The sequence below is a fragment of the Carassius gibelio genome, chromosome B25 (genome assembly GCF_023724105.1).
Source record: "Carassius gibelio isolate Cgi1373 ecotype wild population from Czech Republic chromosome B25, carGib1.2-hapl.c, whole genome shotgun sequence".
Lineage (NCBI taxonomy): Eukaryota > Metazoa > Chordata > Actinopteri > Cypriniformes > Cyprinidae > Carassius > Carassius gibelio.
The window spans coordinates 449,349-462,830 of record NC_068420.1 but is presented as its reverse complement, the minus strand read 5'-3'; the positions used below and the strand labels follow the sequence as shown (position 1 = coordinate 462,830).

Sequence of the window (13,482 nt, the reverse complement as noted above, 5' to 3'; positions counted from 1 at the left end):
GAATCCTCTGAAGCAACTATGAGTTTGTAAAAACATAAAATAAAAGGGAACATAGAGGTTTATTGACTCTACGAGTTACAGCCATGTTTTCAGCCATGGTGCTCTGCACTTATTCACAGCACATTTAAAGTCAATGAAAAGTAATTTACTTAATAAATAACATACAATGAATTTACAGTCATAATCCGTATGTGACAGTGTGCCACATTCAGTATGTTCCTACATAACTGTTATTGGCTTGAAATTCTCCAGATCCAAGCCTATGTAATTTAACACATTTTTTCTCTTCTTCCCATTGGCTGTTTTCGTTTTATTTTCACTTTCTTCTTTCATTGAATGTATATTACATTTAGTTTGGTCGTTGTTCGTTGCCATGGTTGTTACGCTGCTATCGCTGAAACCACGTGGCTTGCATAACAGACCTCCGCCCAAAAGTATTTTATTCACAAGACACTTTTTTTAAAATGATGAATTCAACATTTGTCCACGAAAAAACAACAACAAACAGATAACTCAACAATAAGATATGTTAATATAACTTTTGCACATTTCTCCTTCGATTCAGAGAAATACATTTTTGGTAGCAGAAGGTTACGGAAGTGCATTGTGTTGTGGGCGGGGTTTGCGCGTTCTACATTTCGGCTAAAAAGTCTTAAATAAACAAATATATTTAGATTTTCTTAACGTAAATCATCTAGATGCAGCGTAATTAATAGATTGGTTGTACTAGATATTTGATTTATGCAGTAGATATATCTTTTTACAACCCTAATTTCCAACCCTAATTCGCAAACCAGATACTACAACTGCAGTGCTTGATTTGTATCAAGCTGCACTGAGTAGCTATAGGGAATTGTAGTTTTTAAAAAAATCGTGTATTTCTTAGAATTGGATATTGCAAATAGTGAGTTGAGAGTACAGTGTGGAGTTTGGGCGGATTGTAAACATATCTATGTAAACAGATTTTAAATGTCTAACTTTTAAATGGGTTCAAATTACTTTTAACCCGATTTGACAATATCCAGAGCTGTTGACTATATTTACATCATAAATGAGGACAAGAGCTCTCTATAACAGTTAGTCCCATGTGTGTAGCCCTTTTTATTGCTTTATTATAAGCCTTCAAATATGCACCAAGGTGATGTTTCAAAGGTCAGTATTTCAAAACAGGAGCTATGTAGAATCTTCATACTTACATATGTTACTCTCTGGGTCAAGACCTTTCTAACAATGTATGTGGTTTAGCTCTACGACAAAGTTTTAATTTTCTCATTTCACATGCACAAGCCATCTCGGCTGTAGTTTCAGAGTGCTATTTGAAGGCTCAATAGCCATAGCCTATATAAAAAGAAGCTATTTGCTTGTTTGTTTGTTTCTGACTTTGTAAACAGATTTATGAACCCACAACATGACAAATACCCTGTCCGCACACACACACACACACACACACACACACACACACACACACAGAGAGACTCATTTTGCATTTCTGTTTGGTTCCCATGTGGCAAATCTAATTATGGGATGGTTCCCCCAAAAATGAAAATTCTGTCATCATTTACTCACCCTCATGTCATTCCAAACCTGTATGAGTTGCTTTCTTATGTTGAACATAAAAAAAGATAATTTGAAGAATGCTGGTAATGGCTGGTAAAAGTTAAAGTTTTTACAAGGTTTCTGAGCAGAAGATCATTAAATGTTTTCTCTGTCCATGTTACCAAAACTCATGTGTCATTTAAAAAGCATGTTTGAAAGCATGTCAATTAATTTCTTTGCATTCATCTAGATGCAATGTAATTAATAGTTTGGCTATACTAGATATTTTATATGTTCAGTAAATATATAATTTTACAACCCTAATTTGCAAACCAGATAAACTAATCAGATTTAAAATGTATAATTAATTATATATATAATAATATAATTGACCGACAGCACTTTGAATTAAATGTAGTCTACCCACGGCAGACAACTGCAAACAAAAGTGGAACACACCAGTCCTCCCTCACATAAACTGACAATAAACTTTATTTATCTGAATCCAAGGAGAAACAATTGATATCCTTAACACAGATAAAATGATACCCTTCACATTTTCTCTTAAATGTTTATCATTAAAATAAAAGCGTAACAGTAATTGTGAAGAAAATACTTCAGAGTGGAAGTAAGCAATGCCATAGAAACCATTTAAATTTAAAATAAATAAATGGTAGTGTTCAGCTGTATACCAAAGTTTCTACAAGTACCAGTAACCATCTTTTCAATATATTTTTTTGCCAAGCATCTCCTACTGACAGCAAAACTGTGAAAAATATAAAGTTATGTGAAGCATCTAATCATAACATGAAATCATACTCTGCCTCACTGTTGTGAATATTATGGTGAGGTCCTTGCTAAAACCCAGCCCTACTGAACCAATGACGAAACAGGTGTATATATATATATATATATATAAAAAAACCATGTAGACTCAATTCAGTACAATATAACTTTATTGTTCCCCACATAAGTCATGTATAAAGGAGAACACATTGATGGTGCCAACAAACAACAATAATAAATAAAAATGGGGTGAATGAAAATAACAAAAAGATCACAATTTTCTTCTTACGTGTGAAGTGTGGTCATTACAATAAATTTGCAGCATATGTATGTATTGTGTGTGTGTGTTTGTATGGATGGGTTGGGGGCCGTCAACACAGTAAAAACAACTCAAACAAGTAACAAGATACATCTTCAGGGTGTTAGCATGGTGTCTTGACACTGGCAGTGAAGGCACATGTTCTTTTTAAAGCCACATGCTGTGTGTGACCATGATTGGCACACTGTGCACTGAGACCATGAATGCCACTTCTTTCTTGCATTCTTCTTCTTATCATAAAAATGGATGCGGCAGACACAGCACAAATTGCCTCCATCTACCAAAGAAAAAACACAAATATTTTGAAAGTCAAGCCAGTTAGTTTAAATCATACTCATCACTATATTTAAAGCAACATCTCAAAGGCAGCTTGTTCATTTTTAACTGTTGCCAAAGGAATATGTGGGTATTGTACATCAATTCATCTCAGATCTTTAGGAAAACTCTGGGTTTTTCGTTTCAGAAATGGATGTAAATCAAACCTGAAACAGAGGGGTAACTACATTTTAATTTAACAAATCTCATGACCACTTTTTTATTCAGCTGCTTCAAGTTTGATATGGTGGTATGAGTCTTTGACAATTTCTTCAATGTGAGAATATTTGATGTTGATAGCCTTGTAAACAAAAATCAGCTGGAATATTTTTTTGTAACGAACTCATTTGAAATTATGATAAAAACTAGAGATAAACAATCCAGTTGTCTACACAATGTTCTGCACACACCACAATTGCTGTTGATCATCCTTCCATCTAATACTTTAAGAATACCACTAATGCTTAGCAAATGAATCCTGTTTCCAAACCTCTAACTTCAGCTTCTTTAAGTGCATTGTAATTTGGGCATCCCTCACCTCAGGGTTTAGGTCCTGCGCCCACCCATGTGCCCTCAGTGCTGCTGCCGCTTGAATGTATTTTTGCTTTGCATCTTCCCCCAATGTGGCGCACCTGCCCTTAATATCATTCATTGTGCCTGAAGAAAAAATAGATGCACAGAAAACTTAACGCATTAGTCAGCATCTCCTTTTAAAGTAAATTCATACAACAACAATCAGTACTTGGGTTGTGAAAACCATTTATCTGTAACAACTCTGTAAAAACAAGATAACGTGTAAAGTAGATGCCCTGATGATTCTTTTCAATACACTCAGCATTCTTAAACTGATGAATGCAATTTGTGTGAGTGAAGTACTTCCCAAATACTATCATGAAAATCTGTTTCATGACACTTCATGTATATATATATATATAGATAGATAGATAGATAGATAGATAGATAGATAAATTATATAAATATATACACAGCTAGCAAGCTTTAGAGAGAGTGAGAGAGAAAGAGAGAGACAGACAGATAGACACAGAAAGACAGCTAAATATATATATATATATATATATATATATATATATATATATATATATATATATATATATATATATATATATATATAGATAGATAGATAATATAAATATATACACAGCTAGCTAGCTAGTATAGAGAGAAAGAGAGAGACAGACAGACAGACAGACAGACAGACAGACAGACAGACAGACAGACAGATAGATAGATAGATAGATAGATAGATAGATAGATAGATAGATAGATAGATAGATAGATAGATAGATAGATCCAAACCCACAGAACTTTATTTTACACTCTAGTCAAGATCCCAAGGTTTCCAAACAGCCGTAAAATACGTCTTGTGTTTAATATTTCTCTCAAGTCGATATGGGTTATATTAGTCCTATGATCTGGCTTCAGTGAGGCGTTATCGAGCATACACAATATGCAATAAGCCTGTAAGAGTGTAAAAAGTCATTTTGACAGTTTAACTAGAAACTAAATTCCCCCATTAGCTTCAGACGTAAATACACACTCATATTAGCAACGTTAATGCTCACATAAAGCATCCAACGTTAACATAACAACACGCTAATAACGTAATATGATCTAGCGATAACGTTTGCAGACACATCGCAATACGGTTATCTCATGTCAACAATAATGACACGCAATACGAGTGTATGTACTATTGTTTTCCATTACAGTTTAAATGCTCAGTTTTATAATTTTAATAGTCTTACCTGAAAATATTAAGCAGGAAATATCGCAACGTTCCCGCTTTCGTCCAGTAGACTTCCGATTACCGGTGAGCAGGAATTCTGGGATTGGATCTGGAGTCTTCTCTTGTATATTTGTGGGTGATCAACCATTTGGATGGATGATCACGGCCTTCTGAGCCTACTAGTAGGCGCAGGAGGCCCCTCCTGGCCCATTTCTATGGGCTGATAACTGCTGATAACGCCCCATTCAATCGAGTGATAACGTTCGAATCGGGTGTCTGAATCAACCGATCAACCGAGTCGAGAATATGCTCCGAATTGCCGATCTGAATCAACCGAGGTGGAACAGGCTCCGAAGTGCCGATCTGAATAAACCTGTCAACCTAGTCGCAAACATGCTCCGAATTGCCGATCTGAATCAACTGAGTCGCGAACAGGCTCCGAAGTCCCGATCTGAAAACTTTACCAAAGAATTTAAAAAATAACTATATTTCTCTATTAAATCTACAACTCTATGAAAGACTCAGATCACGTATCTAAAAATAAATCGCTATAGTAAAAGAGAAATAATAAGAGGAGTGAAGTTTCCTACCATTCTGCTGTGTTTGGTCCTCACGCGTGTCTCCGCCCCTCACACGCGCGTTTACAGCGCTAAATTAATCATCTTTGCTAATTATTATACATTTACATCATTGTCAGCTTCAGGTACTTCATTTATTATTGATCAATGAACTGTTTGAAACAAAAAAAGGTTGTATTTCAGTAATAATTCACAATTATCAAAATAAAATATATAAAATAATGGTTTCTATTTTAATAGCCTTTAAAATATAATTTATTTCTGTGATGTGCAGCTGTATTTTCAGCATCATTCCTCCAGTCTTCAGTGTCACATGATCTTTAGAAATCATGAAAATATGATGATTTATTCTTAGAACTATTAATAGTTGTACTACCAAATATTATTTTGGAATCTGCGTTACTTTTGTAAGGATTCTTCGATGTATAATTTTTTTTTAAGAACAGCGTTTATTTAAAATTATTAAAAATTTACTGACCCCAAACTATTGAACTGTAGTGAATATTGTTAGGAAATATATTTTAAATAAATGCCCTTCTTACATTTCATTATATTATTCCGATTTCTGAAGATCATGTGACACTGAAGACTGGAGGAATGATGCTGAAAATATAGCTGCACATCACATGAATAAATTACACTTTCATGTATATTAAAATAGAAAAAATTTAATAATATTTCACAATATTACATGTTTTCCAGTATTTTTGATCAAATAAATGCTGTCTTGATGAGTAAAATAAATTCCTGTAAAAAACAATAAAAATCATTCTTATCCCAAACGCTGACTGGTAGTGTGTGTGTGTGTGTGTGTGTGTGTGCGTATGTGTGTGTGTGTATGAGCCCACTAACATACTAGGCCAAGCAAGTTTATTTATATAGCACATTTCATGCAAAATGGTAATTCAGAGTGTTTTACATAAAAGAAAGTAAAATAATCATAAAGAAAAATTATAACAAAAATAAAACAAGCAATTTTAAAACTTTTAAAATGATTAAAAAAATCAACAGAGTAGCGAACATGCTCCGAAGTGCCGATCTGAATCAACCGAGTCGCGAACATGCTCCGAAGTGCAGATCTGAATCAACCGATCAACCGATTCGCGAACATGCTCCGAAGTGCCGATCTGAATCAACCGATCAACCGAGTTGCGAACATGCTCCGAAGTGCCGATCTGAATCAACCGATCAACCGAGTCGCGAATATGCTCCGAATTGCCGATCTGAATCAACCGAGGTGGAACAGGCTCCGAAGTGCCGATCTGAATAAACCTATCAACCTAGTCGCAAACATGCTCCGAATTGCCGATCTGAATCAACTGAGTCGCGAACAGGCTCCGAAGTCCCGATCTGAAAACTTTACCAAAGAATGTAAAAAATAACTATATTTCTCTATTAAATCTACAACTCTATGAAAGACTCAGATCACGTATCTAAAAATAAATCGCTATAGTAAAAGAGAAATAATAAGAGGAGTGAAGTTTCCTACCATTCTGCTGTGTTTGGTCCTCACGCGTGTCTCCGCCCCTCACACGCGCGTTTACAGCGCTAAATTAATCATCTTTGCTAATTATTATGCATTTACATCATTGTCAGCTTCAGGTACTTCATTTATCATTGATCAATGAACTGTTTGAAACAAAAAAAGGTTGTATTTCAGTAATAATTCAAAATTATCAAAATAAAATATATAAAATAATGGTTTCTATTTTAATAGCCTTTAAAATATAATTTATTTCTGTGATGTGCAGCTGTATTTTCAGCATCATTCCTCCAGTCTTCAGTGTCACATGATCTTTAGAAATCATGAAAATATGATGATTTATTCTTAGAACTATTAATAGTTGTACTACCAAATATTATTTTGGAATCTGCGTTACTTTTGTAAGGATTCTTCGATGTATAATTTTTTTTAAGAACAGCGTTTATTTAAAATTATTAAAAATTTACTGACACCAAACTATTGAACTATAGTGAATATTGTTAGGAAATATATTTTAAATAAATGCCCTTCTTTTTAACTGTTTATTCATCAAATAATCCTGAAAAAAGTATCACAGATTCCCAAATAATATTTATTAGCAAAACTGTTGATAATTCTAATAATAAATCATTATATTATTCTGATTTCTGAAGATCATGTGACACTGAAGACTGAAGGAATGATGCTAAAAATATAGCTGCACACCACATGAATAAATTACACTTTCATGTATATTAAAATAGAAAAATGTTAATAATATTACACAATATTACATGTTTTCCAGTATTTTTGATCAAATAAATGCTGTCTTGTTGAGTAAAATAAATTCCTGTAAAAAACATAAAAAATCATTCTGATCCCAAACTCTGACCGGTAGTGTGTGTGTGTGTGTATAAGCTCACTAACACACTAGGCAAGGCAAGTTTATTTATGTAGCACATTTCATGCACAATGGTAATTCAAAATGCTTTACATAAAAGAAAGTAAAATAATCATAAAGAAAAATTATTACAAAAATAAAACAAGCAATTTTAAAACTTTTAAAATGATTTTAAAAAAATCAACAGAGTAGCGAACATGCTCCGAAGTGCAGATCTGAATAAAATATTATTTTGGAATCTGCGATACTTTTTTCAGGATTCTTCAATGTATAACTTTTTAAAGAACAGCGTTTATTCCAAATATAAATCTCTTCTAATAATATAAATCTTTGATTTCACTTCTTATCAATTTAACACATCCTGAATAAAAGATTCTAAAATCTAATAAAGAATACAATTTCTTATAAAAAAAAGAAAAGGATAAAGATTTACCGAGTCGCGAACATGCTCCGAATTGCCGATCTGAATCAACCGAGTCGCGGACAGGCTCCGAAGTGCCGATCTAAATCAACCGAGTCGCGAACAGGCTCCGAGGTCCCGAGCTGAAAACTTTACCAAAGAATGTAAAAAATAACTCTATTTCTCTATTAAATCTACATCTATATGAAAGACTCAGATCACGTATCTAAAAATAAATCGCTATAGTAAAAGAGAAATAATGAGAGGAGTGAAGTTTCCTACCGTTCTGCTGTGTTTGGTCCTCGCAGCGCGTCTCCTGCCAGCACACGCGCGTTTACAGCGCTAAATTAATCATCTTTGCTAATTATTATACATTTACATCATTGTCAGCTTCAGGTACTTCATTTATTATTGTTCAATGAACTGTTTGAAACAAAAAAAGGTTGTATTTCAGTAATAATTCAAAATTATCAAAATAAAATATATAAAATAATGGTTTCTATTTTAATATCCTTTAAAATATAATTTATTTCTGTGATGTGCAGCTGTATTTTCAGCATCATTCCTCCAGTCTTCAGTGTCACATGATCTTTAGAAATCATGAAAATATGATGATTTATTCTTAGAACTATTAATATTTGTGCTACCAAATATTATTTTGGAATCTGCGATACTTTTTACAGGATTCTTCGATGCATAATTCTTTTAAGAACAGCTTTTATTTAAAATTATTTAAAATTTACTGACCCCAAACTATTGAACTATAGTGAATATTGTTTGGAAATATTAATATTTTAAATAAATGCCCTTCTTTTTAACTTTTTATTCATCAAAGAATCCTGAAAAAAGTATCACAGATTCCAAAATAATATTTATCAGCAAAACTGTTGATAATTCTAATAATAAATCATTATATTATTCCGATTTCTGAAGATCATGTGACACTGAAGACTGGAGGAATGATGCTGAAAATATAGCTGCACATCACATGAATAAATTACACTTTCATGTATATTAAAATAGAAAAAATTTAATAATATTTCACAATATTACATGTTTTCCAGTAATTTTGATCAAATAAATGCTGTCTTGATGAGTAAAATAAATTCCTGTAAAAAACAATAAAAATCATTCTGATCCCAAACGCTGACTGGTAGTGTGTGTGTGTGTGCGTGTGTGTGTGTATGAGCCCACTAACATACTAGGCCAAGCAAGTTTATTTATATAGCACATTTCATGCAAAATGGTAATTCAGAGTGTTTTACATAAAAGAAAGTAAAATAATCATAAAGAAAAATTATAACAAAAATAAAACAAGCAATTTTAAAACTTTTAAAATGATAAAAAAAATCAACAGAGTAGCGAACATGCTCCGAAGTGCCGATCTGAATCAACCGAGTCGCGAACATGCTCCGAAGTGCCGATCTGGATCAACCGATCAACCGAGTCGCGAACATGCTCCGAAGTGCCGATCTGAATCAACGGATCAACCGAGTCGCGAATATGCTCCGAATTGCCGATCTGAATCAACCGAGGTGGAACAGGCTCCGAAGTGCCGATCTGAATAAACCTATCAACCTAGTCGCAAACATGCTCCGAATTGCCGATCTGAATCAACTGAGTCGCGAAAAGGCTCCGAAGTCCCGATTTGAAAACTTTACCAAAGAATGTAAAAAATAACTATATTTCTCTATTAAATCTACAACTCTATGAAAGACTCAGATCACGTATCTAAAAATAAATCGCTATAGTAAAAGAGAAATAATAAGAGGAGTGAAGTTTCCTACCATTCTGCTGTGTTTGGTCCTCACGCGTGTCCCAAACTCTGACCGGTAGTGTGTGTGTGTGTGTGTGTGTGGGTGGGTGCGTGTGTGTGTGTGTGTGTGTGTGTAAGCTCACTAACACACTAGGCAAGGCAAGTTTATTTATATAGCACATTTCATGCACAATGGTAATTCAAAGTGCTTTACATAAAAGAAAGTAAAATAATCATAAAGAAAAATTATTACAAAAATAAAACAAGCAATTTTAAAACTTTTAAAATGATTTTTAAAAAATCAACAGAGTAACGAACATGCTCCGAAGTGCCAATCTGAATCAACCGAGTCGCGAACATGCTCCTAAGTGCCGATCTGACTAAAATATTATTTTGGAATCTGCGATACTTTTTTCAGGATTCTTCGATGTATAACTTTTTAAAGAACAGCGTTTATTCCAAATATAAATCTCTTCTAATAATATAAATCTTTGATTTCACTTCTTATCAATTTAACACATCCTGAATAAAAGATTCTAAAATCTAATAAAGAATACAATTTCTTATCAAAAAAGAAAGGATAAAGATTTACCGAGTCGCGAACATGCTCCGAATTGCCGATCTGAATCAACCGAGTCGCGAACAGGCTCCGAAGTGCCGATCTAAATCAACCGAGTCGCGAACAGGCTCCGAGGTCCCGAGCTGAAAACTTTACCAAAAAATGTAAAAAATAACTATTTCTCTATTAAATCTACAGCTATGTGAAAGACTCAGGTCACGTATCTAAAAATAAATCGCTATAGTAAAAGAGAAATAATAAGAGGAGTGAAGTTTCCTACCATTCTGCTGTGTTTGGTCCTCACGCGTGTCCCAAACTCTGACCGGTAGTGTGTGTGTGTGTGTGTGTGTGGGTGGGTGCGTGTGTGTGTGTGTGTGTATAAGCTCACTAACACACTAGGCAAGGCAAGTTTATTTATATAGCACATTTCATGCACAATGGTAATTCAAAGTGCTTTACATAAAAGAAAGTAAAATAATCATAAAGAAAAATTATTACAAAAATAAAACAAGCAATTTTAAAACTTTTAAAATGATTTAAAAAAAAATCAACAGAGTAGCGAACATGCTCCTAAGTGCCAATCTGAATCAACCGAGTCGCGAACATGCTCCTAAGTGCCGATCTGAATAAAATATTATTTTGGAATCTGCCATACTTTTTTCAGGATTCTTAGATGTATAACTTTTTAAAGAACAGCGTTTATTCCAAATATAAATCTCTTCTAATAATATAAATCTTTGATTTCACTTCTTATCAATTTAACACATCCTGAATAAAAGATTCTAAAATCTAATAAAGAATACAATTTCTTATCAAAAAAGAAAGGATAAAGATTTACCGAGTCGCGAACATGCTCCGAATTGCCGATCTGAATCAACCGAGTCGCGAACAGGCTCCGAAGTGCCGATCTAAATCAACCGAGTCGCGAACAGGCTCCGAGGTCCCGAGCTGAAAACTTTACCAAAGAATGTAAAAAATAACTCTATTTCTCTATTAAATCTACAGCTATATGAAAGACTCAGATCACGTATCTAAAAATAAATCGCTATAGTAAAAGAGAAATAATGAGAGGAGTGAAGTTTCCTACCGTTCTGCTGTGTTTGGTCCTCGCATCGCGTCTCCTGCCAGCACACGCGCATTTACAGCGCTAAATTAATCATCGTTGCTAATTATTATACATTTACATCATTGTCAGCTTCAGGTACTTCATTTATTATTGTTCAATGAACTGTTTGAAACAAAAAAAGGTTGTATTTCAGTAATAATTCAAAATTATCAAAATAAAATATATAAAATAATGGTTTCTATTTTAATATCCTTTAAAATATAATTTATTTCTGTGATGTGCAGCTGTATTTTCAGCATCATTCCTCCAGTCTTCAGTGTCACATGATCTTTAGAAATCATGAAAATATGATGATTTATTCTTAGAACTATTAATATTTGTGCTACCAAATATTATTTTGGAATCTGCAATACTTTTTACAGGATTCTTCGATGCATAATTTTTTTAAGAACAGCTTTTATTTAAAATTATTTAAAATTTACTGACCCCAAATTATTGAACTATAGTGAATATTGTTTGGAAATATTAATATTTTAAATAAATGCCCTTCTTTTTAACTTTTTATTCATCAAAGAATCCTGAAAAAAGTATCACAGATTCCAAAATAATATTTATCAGCAAAACTGTTGATAATTCTAATAATAAATCATTATATTATTCCGATTTCTGAAGATCATGTGACACTGAAGACTGGAGGAATGATGCTGAAAATATAGCTGCACATCACATGAATAAATTACACTTTCATGTATATTAAAATAGAAAAAAATTAATAATATTTCACAATATTACATGTTTTCCAGTATTTTTGATCAAATAAATGCTGTCTTGATGAGTAAAATAAATTCCTGTAAAAAACAATAAAAATCATTCTGATCCCAAACGCTGACTGGTAGTGTGTGTGTGTGTGTGTGCGTATGTGTGTGTGTGTATGAGCCCACTAACATACTAGGCCAAGCAAGTTTATTTATATAGCACATTTCATGCAAAATGGTAATTCAGAGTGTTTTACATAAAAGAAAGTAAAATAATCATAAAGAAAAATTATAACAAAAATAAAACAAGCAATTTTAAAACTTTTAAAATGATTAAAAAAATCAACAGAGTAGCGAACATGCTCCGAAGTGCCGATCTGAATCAACCGAGTCGCGAACATGCTCCGAAGTGCCGATCTGAATCAACCGAGTCGCGAACATGCTCCGAAGTGCCGATCTGAATCAACCGATCAACCGAGTTGCGAACATGCTCCGAAGTGCCGATCTGAATCAACCGATCAACCGAGTCGAGAATATGCTCCGAATTGCCGATCTGAATCAACCGAGGTGGAACAGGCTCCGAAGTGCCGATCTGAATAAACCTGTCAACCTAGTCGCAAACATGCTCCGAATTGCCGATCTGAATCAACTGAGTCGCGAACAGGCTCCGAAGTCCCGATCTGAAAACTTTACCAAAGAATTTAAAAAATAACTATATTTCTCTATTAAATCTACAACTCTATGAAAGACTCAGATCACGTATCTAAAAATAAATCGCTATAGTAAAAGAGAAATAATAAGAGGAGTGAAGTTTCCTACCATTCTGCTGTGTTTGGTCCTCACGCGTGTCTCCGCCCCTCACACGCGCGTTTACAGCGCTAAATTAATCATCTTTGCTAATTATTATACATTTACATCATTGTCAGCTTCAGGTACTTCATTTATTATTGATCAATGAACTGTTTGAAACAAAAAAAGGTTGTATTTCAGTAATAATTCACAATTATCAAAATAAAATATATAAAATAATGGTTTCTATTTTAATAGCCTTTAAAATATAATTTATTTCTGTGATGTGCAGCTGTATTTTCAGCATCATTCCTCCAGTCTTCAGTGTCACATGATCTTTAGAAATCATGAAAATATGATGATTTATTCTTAGAACTATTAATAGTTGTACTACCAAATATTATTTTGGAATCTGCGTTACTTTTGTAAGGATTCTTCGATGTATAATTTTTTTTTAAGAACAGCGTTTATTTAAAATTATTAAAAATTTACTGACCCCAAACTATTGAACTA

General features: G+C 33.4%; 1 long non-coding RNA gene across 1 annotated transcript; it reads right to left on the bottom strand.

Annotated features, from left to right (window-relative positions):
- Nucleotides 1-2,493: 2,493 nt before the first annotated feature.
- Nucleotides 2,494-4,978, bottom strand: LOC128014750 (uncharacterized). The gene is made up of 3 exons (XR_008183642.1): nt 4,723-4,978; nt 3,495-3,613; nt 2,494-2,918 (listed from the first exon to the last, which is right to left on the bottom strand). It is a non-coding gene; the product is annotated as an uncharacterized LOC128014750 (long non-coding RNA).
- Between the last annotated feature and the right edge of the window lie 8,504 nt (nt 4,979-13,482).